A 12976-nucleotide genomic window follows, 5' to 3' on the forward strand; every position below is an offset into this window, starting at 1 on the left:
TTGATCTCTGGACCTCATGATCCGCCCACCTCAGCCTCCCAAAGTGCTGGGATTACAGGCGTGAGCCACTGTGCCCCGCCGCTGCTTACTTTTATTTGAGGCATTGAAGGTCTTGTTAAACAGAGATGTTATAATCTCAATAATATTGGAGGGAAACTTCACATAATTATCAACCTGAATGTCGTTTCATTTATTTGACTAGCCTTAGTCACTAAAATTAGGTTTCTGAGGGAATGGGTATGGGCTAAGTTTAATAATAAATATAGGCGGCTGGGCGCGGTGGCTCACACCTGTAATCCCAGCACTTAGGGAGGCCGAGGGGGACAGATCATTTGAAGTCAGGAGTTTGAGACCTGCTTGGCCAATATGGCGAAACCCCTTCTCTACTAAAAACACAAAAATTAGTTGGGCGTGGTGGTGCACGTCTGTAATTCCAGCTACTTGGGAGGCTGAGGCAGGAGTATCGCTTGAATCCGGAAGATGGAGGTTGCAGTGAACCAAGACAGCGGCTCTGCACTACGGCCTGAACGACAGAGCAAGACTCCGTCTCAAAATAAATAAATAAATAATAATAATAATAAATGTAGGCACGGTGGCTGACACCTGCCATCCCAGCACTTTGGAAGGCCAAGGCAGGCAGATCACTTGAGCCCAGGAGTTTGAGACCAGCCTGGGCAACATGGTGAAACCCCGTCTCTACTTAAAAAATATTATAAATACCTTAGGCATGAGTAAGAATAAAATCAGTATTACGGAATGTCTGCTCTGTGATAGGCAGCATTCATAGATAAACACTTGACCTATGTTATTTAATCCTAGCAACACCCTGTGAGATAACATTATCCCAATTTTAACTCAAGAACCTGAGGTTCCACGAAGAATTGTAATTTACCCATAGTCACAAATTATTAGTAGCTAGTCCAAGATCTGAAACTCAGGTCTGTCTGTTCTAAAGCTCTTGCACCTTCCATTAAACAGTAAGTTTTACAAGGAAGGAGTGTTTTCAAAATTTAGCCTGAACAGTTGCCACTGACTAAAGGAAATGGCGGGACACCAAGGAAGAGAGTAGGAGCTACAGGGAGGCCGGGAAAGAACAAGGAGAAACAAGGAGAATGAAAAAGGGACCAGGGAGGCTGTTCATAGCGTCCAACGCTGCGTACTGACTCTCCCGCAAGCAGGCCTGCCTTTGTTCTTCCTCCATTCTTTTTGAGAAAAACCTCTTCCTGTGTGTCCGTTGTTCACTCTCTTGTGTTCAAATAAAGCTAGATTATTGAGAACGGCGGACCGCAAAGGAAAAAAAAGCGAGCGTGACGGCCTCGGTGTGCGCCTGCGCGCTGGCGGCGGCTGTGGCGGGGCCCGGCGGGGAGCGGGTCCGGAGCAGGCTCCCGGACCCAAAACTGAAGGGGGCGTCTGGGGCGTCAGGGAGCTCCCTCGCCTGGCCCTCGGCGGCCTGATGGAGTAAGAGGGGTTGGCTGTGAATGTGAGTATCGACGGGCGGGCCTGCGTTGAGCGTATCGGAGCCCAAGGGTCCCGCTGGTCTGCCCCTTAGGGAGGTTGTGGGGCTGCAAGACACCGCCGGGTTTCTACTCCTGCAGGCTGCGGCGCCGGGGCAACCTGGTGGTCCACTCTCCCAGAGCCGGCGCGGGTTTATGGGCAGGCGGTGCTGCTGGCTTCAGGGTACGGATTTTCGCGGGGGCGTTCCAGCTCTGCTCCCAGCCCCAGAAGGAAACGTGGCTCCAAAGCCTTGACCTTTAGGGGAAGCCACTGACCTCCTTCGTCCGCAGTTGGGCAGGGAGTCCAAAGACCCTGGTCCTTAAAGCCCGTAGGTCTCAGGCCAGGGACACATTTCAACCTCTTGCGACTGACAACCTCCGTTCTTTTTCCTCCTTTCGTTTCTCTCCTTGTGGGATGCGTCTTGAGAATAACAACTAATAACAAATAGTAACAACAGCTTACTGTGTCCATTTAATATTTAGTCCGAATCTCGGTGTATAATTGTGGAGAGGAAACACTTTACACCCTCTTCCCGTTTCAATTTGTTGTGTAATCATCTTTGAGAGTAAGATTAAGCCATCTTATTGAGAAGTTTGAAATATCCATGGCTTTTAGCAACTTGAGACTGTCATCCTAGGTAAGGGAAGTTCTCTTACCTAGCAAATAAGTGCTGTATCTACCATAATGGTTTATATCCAGTTTATTCAAACCACAAATAACTTTTTTTTTTTTTTTTGAGACAAAGTTTTCGCTCTTGTTGCCAGGCTGGGGTGCAATGGCGCGATCTTAGCTCACTGCAACCTCCGCCTCCTGGATTCAAGCGATTCTCCTGCCTCAGCCTACCCAGTAGCTGGGATTACAGGCACCCACCACCATACCTGACTAATTTTTTGTATTTTTATTTATTTTTATTATTATTTTTTTTTAGGATGGAGTTTCGCTCTTTCGCCCAGGCTGGAGTGCAGTGGCGGGATCTTGGCTCAGTGCAACCTCCGCCTTCCAGTTTCAAGAGATTTTCCTGCCTCAGCCTCCGAGTAGCTGGGATTGCAGGCGTGCACCACCACCATGCCCGGCTAAGTTTTGTATTTTTAGTAGAGACGAGGTTTCACCATGTTGGCCAGGCTAGTCTCCAACTCCTGACCTTAGGTGATCCACCCACCTCGGCCTCTGAAAGTACTGGGATTACAGGCGTGAGCCACCACGCCCGGCCCACAGATAACTTTTGAGTGCTTACTAAGAGCTTAGTACTGTTGTAAATAGCATGGGAAATCTTAAAATTTGCTTTAAGCCCCGTTCTCAAGTTTGGTCGTGAATGAAATAATGAAAGACAATATTCAGATGCAACTGGAATTTATTTAGTATCTGCTACACATTTGCCAAATACCGTGCCGTGCCTAGAGTTAACTCTTGAGTCTAGAAGATGGTAGGAGTTCTTTAATTAGAAATACTAGATGGTTTTTGAGGAGAACTTTAAAATGGCCTGGAAGGGGCCAGGCGCGATGGCTCATGCCTGTAATCCCAGCACTTTGGGAGGCCGAGGCGGGTGGATCACCTGAGGTCAGGAGTTTGAGACCAGCCTGACCGACATGGAAAAACCCTGTCTCTACTAGAAATACAAAATTAGCTGGGCATGATGGCACATGCCTGTAATCCCAGCTACTTGGGAGGCTGAGGCAGGAGAATCGCTTGAACCTGGGAGGCGGAGGTTGCAGTGAGCTAGGATCGCGCCATTGCACTCCAAAAACGAAACTCCATCTCAAAAAAAAAAATTAAAAAATAATAAATAAATAAAATGGCCTGGCAGGAGGTAGAGGGTGTGAACGAATCTGATCAGGCTAGTTCAGAACCTATTTTGTGTGTGTGTGTCTTTTGTTTTGTTTTTTTTTTTTTTAGACAGAGCCTTGCCCTGTCACCCAGGCTGGAGTGCAGTGGTGCAATCCCAGCTCACTGCAGCCTCCGCTTCTTGGGTTCAGGTGATTCTCCTGTCTCAGCCTCCCAAATAGCTGGGATTACAGGTGCCCATCACCATGCCTGGCTAACGTTTTATATTTTTAATAGAGATGGGGTTTCACCATGTTGGCTAGGCTGGTCTCGAACTCCTGACCTTAGGTGATCCACCCACCTCACCCTCCCAAATTGCTGGGATTACAGGCGTGAGCCACAGTGCCCGGCCTCAAATGTTTTGATTAAAATGAAGATATTTAAAAAGGAAACACTATGAATAGTGATTATTGTACATCTAGATTAGTGCACATGTAGTCTGAAGGCTGCTCTACAAGAGTTGAAAGGAATGGTAGATGCTAGACGACTTGGTTCTGGGACCAGGAATGGCTCAGTGAGAAGTCTATGTACTGTGTGTTTTGTAATTGGAGTATCTTAGTGGAGAGTTTAGGATTAATTTGTGTACCCAATGAATAAGAGCACCTGGGCAGACAAGTTAAATATGAATGCTCTGCTTGGACCTCTAGCATGTAAAATCACTAGTGGAAACTCTACAGTCGAGTGTGTGTGTGTGTGTGTGTGTGTGTGTGTGTGTGTGTGTTTATGTGCATGTTTGTGCATGTTTTAATCTGAAAGAAACTATCAAGAAGCTCCCAGGTCTTCATCAGTAAAGGATTGGTTAAATAAACGTATGCATTTGCTGGAAAGAATGAGCCAGCTCTGTATGTGCTAATATTGAGTGACCTCCCATATAGTGAGAAAGAAAAGGTGCAAAAGAGGGTGTGCATTTTGCAACCACTGTGGTTTCATAAAAATACTATGTATTGCATATACAATTGGTCCTCCATATCCGTCCATGGGTTCTGCATCCATGGATTCTACCAACTTTGGATGGATAATATTTGGGGAAAAAAAATTCACAAATTTCTGAAAAGCAAAACTTGAATTTGCTATGTGCTGAGTACATACTACATTGCATCCACATAAATGAAGTTATGTGTAGCCATTGTATTAGGTCTTGTATGTAATCTAGAGATGATTTAAAGTATACGGAAGGTATGTGTAGGTTACATGCATATACTGTGCCATTTCATATAAGGGTCTTCAGCATTCTCAGATTTTGGTATTGAGGGGGATCCTGGAACCAATCCACCATGGATATCGAGGGACAACCGTATATGCATAGAATATCCTCTGTGGAGGATAGTCAAAATCATAGAGACAGAAAGTAGAATGGTGGTTGCTAGGGGTTGAGGGGGGGGAAATGAGGAGTTACTATTTAATAGATACAAAGTTTCAGTTATGCAAGATGCAAATAGTTATGGAGACGGATGGTAGTGATGGTTGTACAACATTATGAATGTATTTAATACCACTAAACTACACTTAAATGGTTAAAATGGTAAATTTTATGTTTTGTATTTTCTTGCAAAAAAATTGAAAAATATCTCTGGAAAACAAGAAACTCACAAGAGTGGCTGGCTGGAAGTGGTGGTGGCTAGGAAACAGGAGAGGGTAGTAATAACTTTCCTGAAAAGTTTTTTATTTTATTTTATTTTATTTTTTGAGACAGGGTCTTGCTCAGTCACCTAGGCTGAAGCACAGTGGCATGATCATGGCTCACTACACCCTCAAACACCTGGGCCCCAGCAATCCTCTTCCCACCTCAGCCTTCTTAGTAGCTGGGACTACAAGTGTGTGCCACCATGCCCAGCTAATTAATAAAATTTTTTTTTTTTGTCAAGAGGAGATCTCACTGTGTTGCCCAGAATGGTCTTGAACTCCTGGCCTCAAGTGATTCTCTTGCCTCGGCCTCCCAAAGTGCTAGGATTATAAGTGTGCTGCCACTGCATCCAGGCCATATTTTCCCTATAAGCTTTTTATTTTATTTTATTTTATTTTATTTTATTTTATTTTATTTTATTCTTTTAAAGATGGAGTTTCACTCTTGTTGCCCAGGCTGGAGTGCGATGGCATGATCTCTGCTCACTGCAACCTCTGCCTCCCAGGTTCAAGTGATTCTTCTGCCTCAGCTTCCCGAGTAGCTGGGATTACAGGCACCTGCCACCATGCCCGGCTAATTTTTTGTATTTTTAGTAGAGATGGGGTTTCACTATGTTGGTCAGGCTGGTCTCGAATGCCTGACCTGGTGATCCACCTACCTCAGCCTCCCAGAGTGCTGGGATTACAGGCGTGAGCCACCGTGCCTGGCCAAAAAAATTAATTTTTTAATTGGCAATAAAATATATGTATTTATTATGTACAACATGGTGCCTCGATATATATATATAACAAGTCCTCACCTAACATCAATAGGATCTTGGAAACTGTGACTCTAAGCAAAACAGCATAATAACAAAACTAATTTTGCCACAGGCTAATTGATATAAAAAAGAGTTAAGTTCCTATGGCATATTTCTGGTCACAAAAACATCACCAAACTTCTAAACAAAGACCCCAAACACTTCTAATACTAAACATTGAAATAAATGTGAGCTATACGTAGATGTAAAGAAGAGTAGCCTGGGCATGGTGGCTCATACCTGTAATCCTAGCACTTTGGGAGGCCAAGGTGGAGGACACTTGAAGCTGGGAGTTCAAGATCAGCCTGGGCTTCAAAGCGAGACCCTGTCTCTACAAAAAATTTTAAAAATTGACCAAGTATGGTAGCATATACCTGTAATCCCAGCTACTTGGGAGGCTGAGGTGGAAGGATCACTTGAGCCCAGGAGTTCAAAGCTGCAGTGAGCTATGATCATGCCCCTGCACTCTACCCCAGGTGATAGAACAAATTCATGTCTCTGGAAGAAAAAAAAAAAAAAAAGAAGAAGGGCCGGGCGCCGTGACTCATGCCTGTAGTCCCAGCACTTTGGGAGGCTGAGGCGGGCGGATCACGAGGTCAAGAGATCTAGACGATCCTGGTCAACATAGTGAAACCCTATCTCTACTAAAAAATACAAAAGTTAGCTGGGTGTGGTGGTACACAAGCCTGTAATCCCAGCTACTCAGTAGGCTGAGGCAGGAGAATCGATTGAACCCGGGAGGTGGAGGTTGCAGTGAGCTCAGATCATGCCACCACACTCCAGCCTGGTGACAGAGCGAGACTCCGTCTCAAAAAAAAAAAAAAAAAAAAAAGAAAGAAAGTAATAAAAACAGGATATCTGCCTAATTTTTGGTGAATCAATGGGTGACCACAGTCACACTGGTGGTGAGCTAAATCAAGGAATAAATATTTCCAGAGCGAAAATTTTAAGGAGCACTGGCTACTACCGTGTGGTTAAAAATCAACAAGTATGACAGGTGGGTGCTTTAGTACCACATTGTTTATTGTTGTGCATACGTCACACATTTTTATTTTATAATAATTTGTATTTATCCACTCCTTTATTTTCCAACGTCTTTTTTTTTTTTTTTTTTTTTTTTGAGACGGAGTCTCGCTCTGTCGCCCAGGCTGGAGTGCAGTGGCGCAATCTCGGCTCACTGCAAGCTCCGCCTCCCGGGTTCACGCCATTCTCCTGCCTCAGCCTCTCCGAGTAGCTGGGACTACAGGCGCCTGCCACCACGCCCGGCTAATTTTTTTGTATTTTTAGTAGAGACGGGGTTTCACCGTGCTCTCGATCTCTTGACCTCGTGATCCGCTCGCCTCGGCCTCCCAAAGTGCTGGGATTACAAGCGTGAGCCACCGCGCCCGGCCTGAAACAACATTTTTTGAGGACCTGCTGTACCTTGTGGAATAGCTAGATGAAACTAATTAACATATGTATTACTTACAAGTTTTTGTGGTGAGAACACATAAATCTTGCATCACTTTCTAATGTCCCAGAAGATGTTCATGTAGGTGAAAAAACTGTTTATAATTATCTGAGCCTCAAACCAAATTTGTTTAACATAAACATACAGTATTTTTTTTTGTTGTTTTTTTTCTGAGGTAAGGTCTCACTCTGACCCCCCAGGCTGGAGTGCAGTGGCATGGTCTTGGCTCACTGCAACCTCTGCCTCCTGGGTTCAAGTGATTCTTGTGTCTCAGCCACCTGAGTAGCTGGGATTACAGGCATGCACCCCCACGCCCAGCTAATTTTTTTTTGTAGAAATGGGGTTTTGCCATGTTGGCCAGACTGGTCTTGAACTCCTGGACTCTAGCGATCCGCCCGCCTCTGCCTCCTAGCTGCTGGGATTACAGGCGTGAGCTACCGCGTCCAGTCAACACAGAGTATTTTTTGCCTGAAGCATAGTTAATGTGTAAATCAAGGGATTGTGCTTTCTTTAGTTCAGAAAGATTATTGAATTGGTCACTATTTTTGGAAATTATATTGCAGACAGCAATGCTGTTTGTGTTTGTTTGTTTTGAGACAGAGTCTCACTCTGTCACCCAGGCTGGAGTGCAGTGGCATGATCTTGGCTCACTGCAACCTCTGCCTCTCGGGTTCAAGCAATTCTCGTGCCTAAGCTTCCTGAGTATGTGGGACTACAGGCACGCATCACCACACCTGGCTAATTTTTGTATGTTTAGTAGAGGTGGGATTTCACTATGTTGGCCAGGAACTGCCTCAGCCTCCCAAAGTACTGGGATTACAGGCGTGAGCTGCCATGCCCAGCCTATTCATGGTATTTTTTATCAACAATATCACATGCCTATCTCTATTAGTCTGATTTTGTAGTAGTCACATTTATAGTTTTATTCTTCTAATATAGTCATGTCTGAGCATTTATATGTTGATATACATGTTACTTTATAACTCACTTTCCTTTAATTTTTCATTTTTATTATAGTTAGCACATTATATTGATATTTGAAGTTTTACATGTGTAAGTCACAGTAGCTCTGCATTTTATTTCAGGAAGGATAAGAAGGTTATTACAAAATATTTATAATAAAAGGGGGTACAAAATATCTTTAAAGAAAAAATTACGTGGGCCGGGCGCGGTGGCTCACGCTTGTAATCCCAGCACTTTGGGAGGCCGAGGCGGGCGGATCACAAGGTCAGGAGATCGAGACCACGGTGAAACCTCGTCTCTACTAAAATACAAAAAAAAAAATAGCCGGGTGTGGTGGCGGGCGCCTGTAGTCCCAGCTACTCGGAGAGGCTGAGGCAGGAGAATGGCGTGAACCCGGGAGGCGGAGCTTGCAGTGAGCCGAGATTGCGCCACTGTACTCCAGCCTGGGCGACAGAGCGAGACTCCGTCTCAAAAAAAAAAAAAAAGAAAAAATTACGTGGTGACAATTGGGGAAGCTGGCTGATCAGAACACTGGGGATTGTTATAATAATCCTTCTATTTTTATGTAGGAATGAAAATTTCCACAATGATATGTTTTAGGAAAAAAGAGTTGGGTCTGATGTGATTGAGAATTGTTGCTCTACAGTGTGCCTCAAAAAATAGCCACAATTGGGATAAATGTTATAAAGAAGAGACAGGGTTTCAGAAGAGCAGTGCACAGTGAGGGGTATGACCTAGTCTGGGAGATGAGGGAGTGCTTTCCTAGGCAACTAACATTTGGACTGAGATTTGAAGGATGAGTAATTAACTAGATGAAAAGGAGTAAGAGCTTTCCAAGGAGAGGGACCAGCATATGAAAAAGCCTTAAGGTGGGAGGAGTGTGGTAGGTGGGAAGAACTGAAAATGCCATTTTGTCTGATCACAGAGATCTACAAGAAAGTAGCTCAAACCTAAGTAATACACATTAGCAAGGGTTGTGTCAAGCTGGCCTTGTAAGACCTTTTAAATATTTTGATTTATATCTTACATAATTAGATGACTTTGAAGGGCTTTTAATAGTGAGGGACAAAGGCATAAAACATAAGCATGCATGAGAATAGTTTTTTCAGTGTATAGTTGAGCAAACCATGTATGTGTATGTTTAGATGGAGGCACCATAAAATTGAGGTAGGCTGGAATGCCGAGCCACATCATGAACAGCTGCCATTCAAGAGTCACCCAGGTCCCAGCAGACTTTGTCACTAAACCTAGGGCCTCCTACTCTCCATCGCATGATTGAGGATATGTCTTCTTTGATCAGTCTGTCCTGCTCGAGCATTGCTTGGAGCCATTCGAAGAGGCTGGTGGCTCTCAAAAGTGCAAACTTTTGTGTCTTTATTTATTTTTATTTATTTATCGAGACAGAGTTTTGCCCTTTTGCTGAGGCTGGAACGAAGTAGCGCTATCTCGGCTCACTGCAACCTCTACTCCCCGGGTTCAAGCGATTCTCCTGCCTCAGCCTCCCATATAGCTGGGATTATAGGCTCCTGCCACCACACCAGACTAATTTTTATATTTTTAGTAGAGATGGGGTTTTGCTATGTTGGCTATGCTGGTCTCAAACTCCTGACCTCCGGTGATCTGCCTGCATTGGCCTCCCAAAGTGCTAGGATTACAGGCATGAGCCACTGTGCCTGGCCGAGACCCTGTCTTTAAAAAAAACATCAATATAAATGATTTCCACACAACAACTGGAGAATATACTATTTTCCCCAAGCGTATATATAAACCAGATGCTGGGCTGTAATTCTCAGTATAGTTGAAAGGATTAAAATAATATAGTATATGTTCTTTGACAGTAATAAAATTATTATTATTATTATTAATTAATTTTTTTTTGAGACAGAGTTTCGATCTTGTAGCCTAGGCTGGAGTGCAGTGGCGTGATCTTAGCTCACTGCAACCTCTGCCTCCCAGGTTCAAGCGATTCTCCTGCCTCAGCCTCCCAAATAGCTGGGATTACAGGTGCCCACCACCACGCCCAGCTAATTTTTGTATTTTTAGTAGAGATGGGGTTTCACCATGTTGGCCAGGCTGGTCTCGAACTCCTGACCTCAGGTGATCCACCCACCTCCGCCTCCCAAAGTACTGGGATTATAGATGTGAGTCATAGCTCCTAGCCTCTTAATAAGATTAAATTAGAAACCAAGATGTGTAAAAGGCCACAAGTATTTGGAAATTCAATGAATCTTCTAAATAATCTGTGAGTCAAAGAAGAAATCACAAGAGAAATTAGAAAGTACTTTGAACTGATTGATAATGAAAATACGACATCAAAATTTGTGGGATAACTGTCATGGCCAAGGGGAGCCAAAGGAGAAATGATGACTAAATGTAATGTGGTATCCTCTATGACATGCTGGAAGAGCAAAAAGGTAGGAGGTAAAGAATGAGGACATCTGGGCTGGGCATGGTGGTTCACGCCTGTAATCCCAGCACTTTCAGAGGCCAAGGAGGGCAGATTGCCTGAGGTCAGGAGTTCCAGACCAGCCTGGCCAACATGGTGAAACCCCGTCTCTACTAAAAACACAAAAGTTAGCCGGGCGTGGTGGCAGGTGCCTGTAAAGCTACTCGGGAGGCTGAGGCAGGAGAATTGCTTGAACCTGGGAGGCTGAGGCAGGAGAATTGCTTGAACCTGGGAGGCAGAGGTTGCCGTGAGCCAAGATCATGCGACTGCACTCCTGCCTGGGAGACAGAGCAAGACTGCGTCTCAAAAAAAAAAAAAAAAAAAAAAAAAAGAGAACATCTGAATAAATAAAATCTGGCTTCCATAATAACAGTGTATCAGGCTGGGCACGGTGGCTCATGCCTGTAATCCCAACACTTTGGGAGGCCGAGGCGGATGGATCACAAGGTCAGGAGTTTGAGACCAATCTGGCCAATATGGTGAAACTCCATCTCTACTAAAAATACAAAAATTAGTGGGGCGTGGTGGCGGGTGCCTGTAGTCCCAGCTACTTGGGAGGCTGTGGCAGGAGAATTGCTTGAACCCAGGAGGCGGAGGTTGCAGTGAGCCAAGATTGTGCCGTTGCACTCCAGCCTGGACAACAGAGTGAGACTCTGTCTCAAAAAATAAAATAAAATAGGCTGGGCGCGGTGGCTCACGCTTGTAATCCCAGCACTTTGGGAGGCCGAGGCGGGCGGATCACGAGGTCAGGAGATCGAGACCACAGTGAAACCCCGTCTCTACTAAAAATACAAAAAAATTAGCCGGGCGTGGTGGCGGGCGCCTGTAATCCCAGCTACTCGGAGAGGCTGAGGCAGGAGAATGGCGTGAACCTGGGAGGCGGAGCTTGCAGTGAGCCGAGATCGGGCCACTGCACTCCAGCCTGGGTGATAGAGCAAGACTCTGTCTCAAAAAAAAAAAAAAATAAATAAAATAAAATAAAATAAAATAAAATAAATAACAATGTATCAATATTGGTTTGTTAATTGTGACAAATGTAACATTCCGATGTAAGATTTTTGGCTTTTTTTTTTTGAGACGTAGTTTCAGGCGGAGGTTACAGAGGTTGCAGTGAGCTGAGATAGCACCACTGCACTCCAGCCTGAGCAACAGAGTGAGACTGTGTCTCAAATAAATACATAAATAACAGTGTATCAGTATTGGTTTGTTAATTGTGACAAATGTAACACACTAATGTAAGTTTTTTGTTTTTTTTTCTTTTGAGGCTGAGTTTCACTCTTGTTGCTCAGGCTGGAGTGCAGTGGCCGGATTTTGGCTCACTGCAACCTCCGCCTCTCGGGTTCAAGTGACTCTCCTGCCTCAGCCTCCTGAGTAGCTGGGATTACAGGTGCTTGCCACCAAGCCCAGCTAATTTTTTTTCTTTTTAGTAGAGACAGGGTTTCACCATCTTGGTCACGCTGGTCTTGGAACTCCTGACCCCAGGTGATCCACCTGCCTCAGCCTCCCAAAGTGTTGGGTTTACAGGCATGAGCCACCACGCCTGACCAACCTGGATAATTTTTTATTTTTTTGTGGATACACGAATTTTGCTGTGTTGACCAGCCTGGTCTTGAATTCCTGGCTTCAAGCCATCCTCCCAAAGTGCTGGGATTACAGACGTGAGCCACTGACCTGGCCAAATGAAAGATGTTAATATGGGAAACTAGACGTGGGGGTATATGGAAACTATACTATCTCTATCTTTGCCACTTTTCTATAAATCTAAAACAATTCTAAAATAAAATGTTTATTAAAAAGTACTAAAAAATGTGGGATGCCACTAAAGCAGTGCTTAAGAGAAGTTTATGGGTTTAAACATATTTATTGGAAAAGAAAAAAGGCCTAAAGACTTGACCTCAAGTTCTACCTTAAGAAGCTAGTAAATGAAGAACAAAATAAACCCAATGTATGTAAAATGAAAGGTAATAAAGACAGCAGTTGAAATTAAAGAAATAGAAAAATACAATAGACAAAGTTAGTTCTTTGAAAAGATTAATAATATTAACAAACCCATAGATAGACTGATAAAGAAAAACACAGTTGACCCTTGAACAGCTCAAGGGTTGGGGACACCGATACCCTGTGAAGTCAATAATCCATCTATAGCTTTTGACTCTCCCCAAACTTAACTACCAATAGTTTATTGTTGACCAGCAGCCTTACTGATAACATGAGTTAATTAACACATTTTGCATGTTATACATGTTGTATATCCTTAAAGTAAGCTAGAGAAAAGAAGATATTATTAAGGAAATCTTAAAGAAGAGAAAGTATACAGTTGACCCTTGAACCGCACAGGTTTGCGGTTCGCAGGTCCACTTATACACAGATTTTTCTCTG

The 12976-nt window shown here is 44.1% G+C and overlaps 2 protein-coding genes across 11 annotated transcripts in view; one reads left to right on the plus strand and one right to left on the minus strand.

Annotated features, from left to right (window-relative positions):
* The window catches only part of SNAP23 (synaptosome associated protein 23), a 39624-nt gene extending 38360 nt beyond the window's left edge, over nt 1-1264 (minus strand). The window contains exon 1 of one of the 3 annotated variants that reach the window (XM_063639594.1): nt 1165-1264. The gene's annotated coding sequence lies outside the window, so the exon portion shown is untranslated. Of the gene's footprint in view, nt 1-1125 lie in introns of all 3 variants that reach the window. The other 2 variants (XM_055278893.2, XM_063639595.1) reach the window with 2 other exon arrangements.
* A 31-nt stretch (nt 1265-1295) lies between these two features.
* Nucleotides 1296-12976, plus strand: part of ZNF106 (zinc finger protein 106) — a 77289-nt gene continuing 65608 nt past the window's right edge. For 3 of the 8 annotated variants that reach the window (XM_055278853.2, XM_055278854.2, XM_063639550.1), the window contains exon 1: nt 1304-1480. The gene's annotated coding sequence lies outside the window, so the exon portion shown is untranslated. Of the gene's footprint in view, nt 1481-12976 lie in introns of all 8 variants that reach the window. The other 5 variants (XM_063639548.1, XM_063639545.1, XM_063639549.1 and 2 more) reach the window with 3 other exon arrangements.

Source organism: Symphalangus syndactylus, chromosome 5 (genome assembly GCF_028878055.3).
Source record: "Symphalangus syndactylus isolate Jambi chromosome 5, NHGRI_mSymSyn1-v2.1_pri, whole genome shotgun sequence".
NCBI classification, from domain to species: Eukaryota; Metazoa; Chordata; class Mammalia; order Primates; family Hylobatidae; genus Symphalangus; species Symphalangus syndactylus.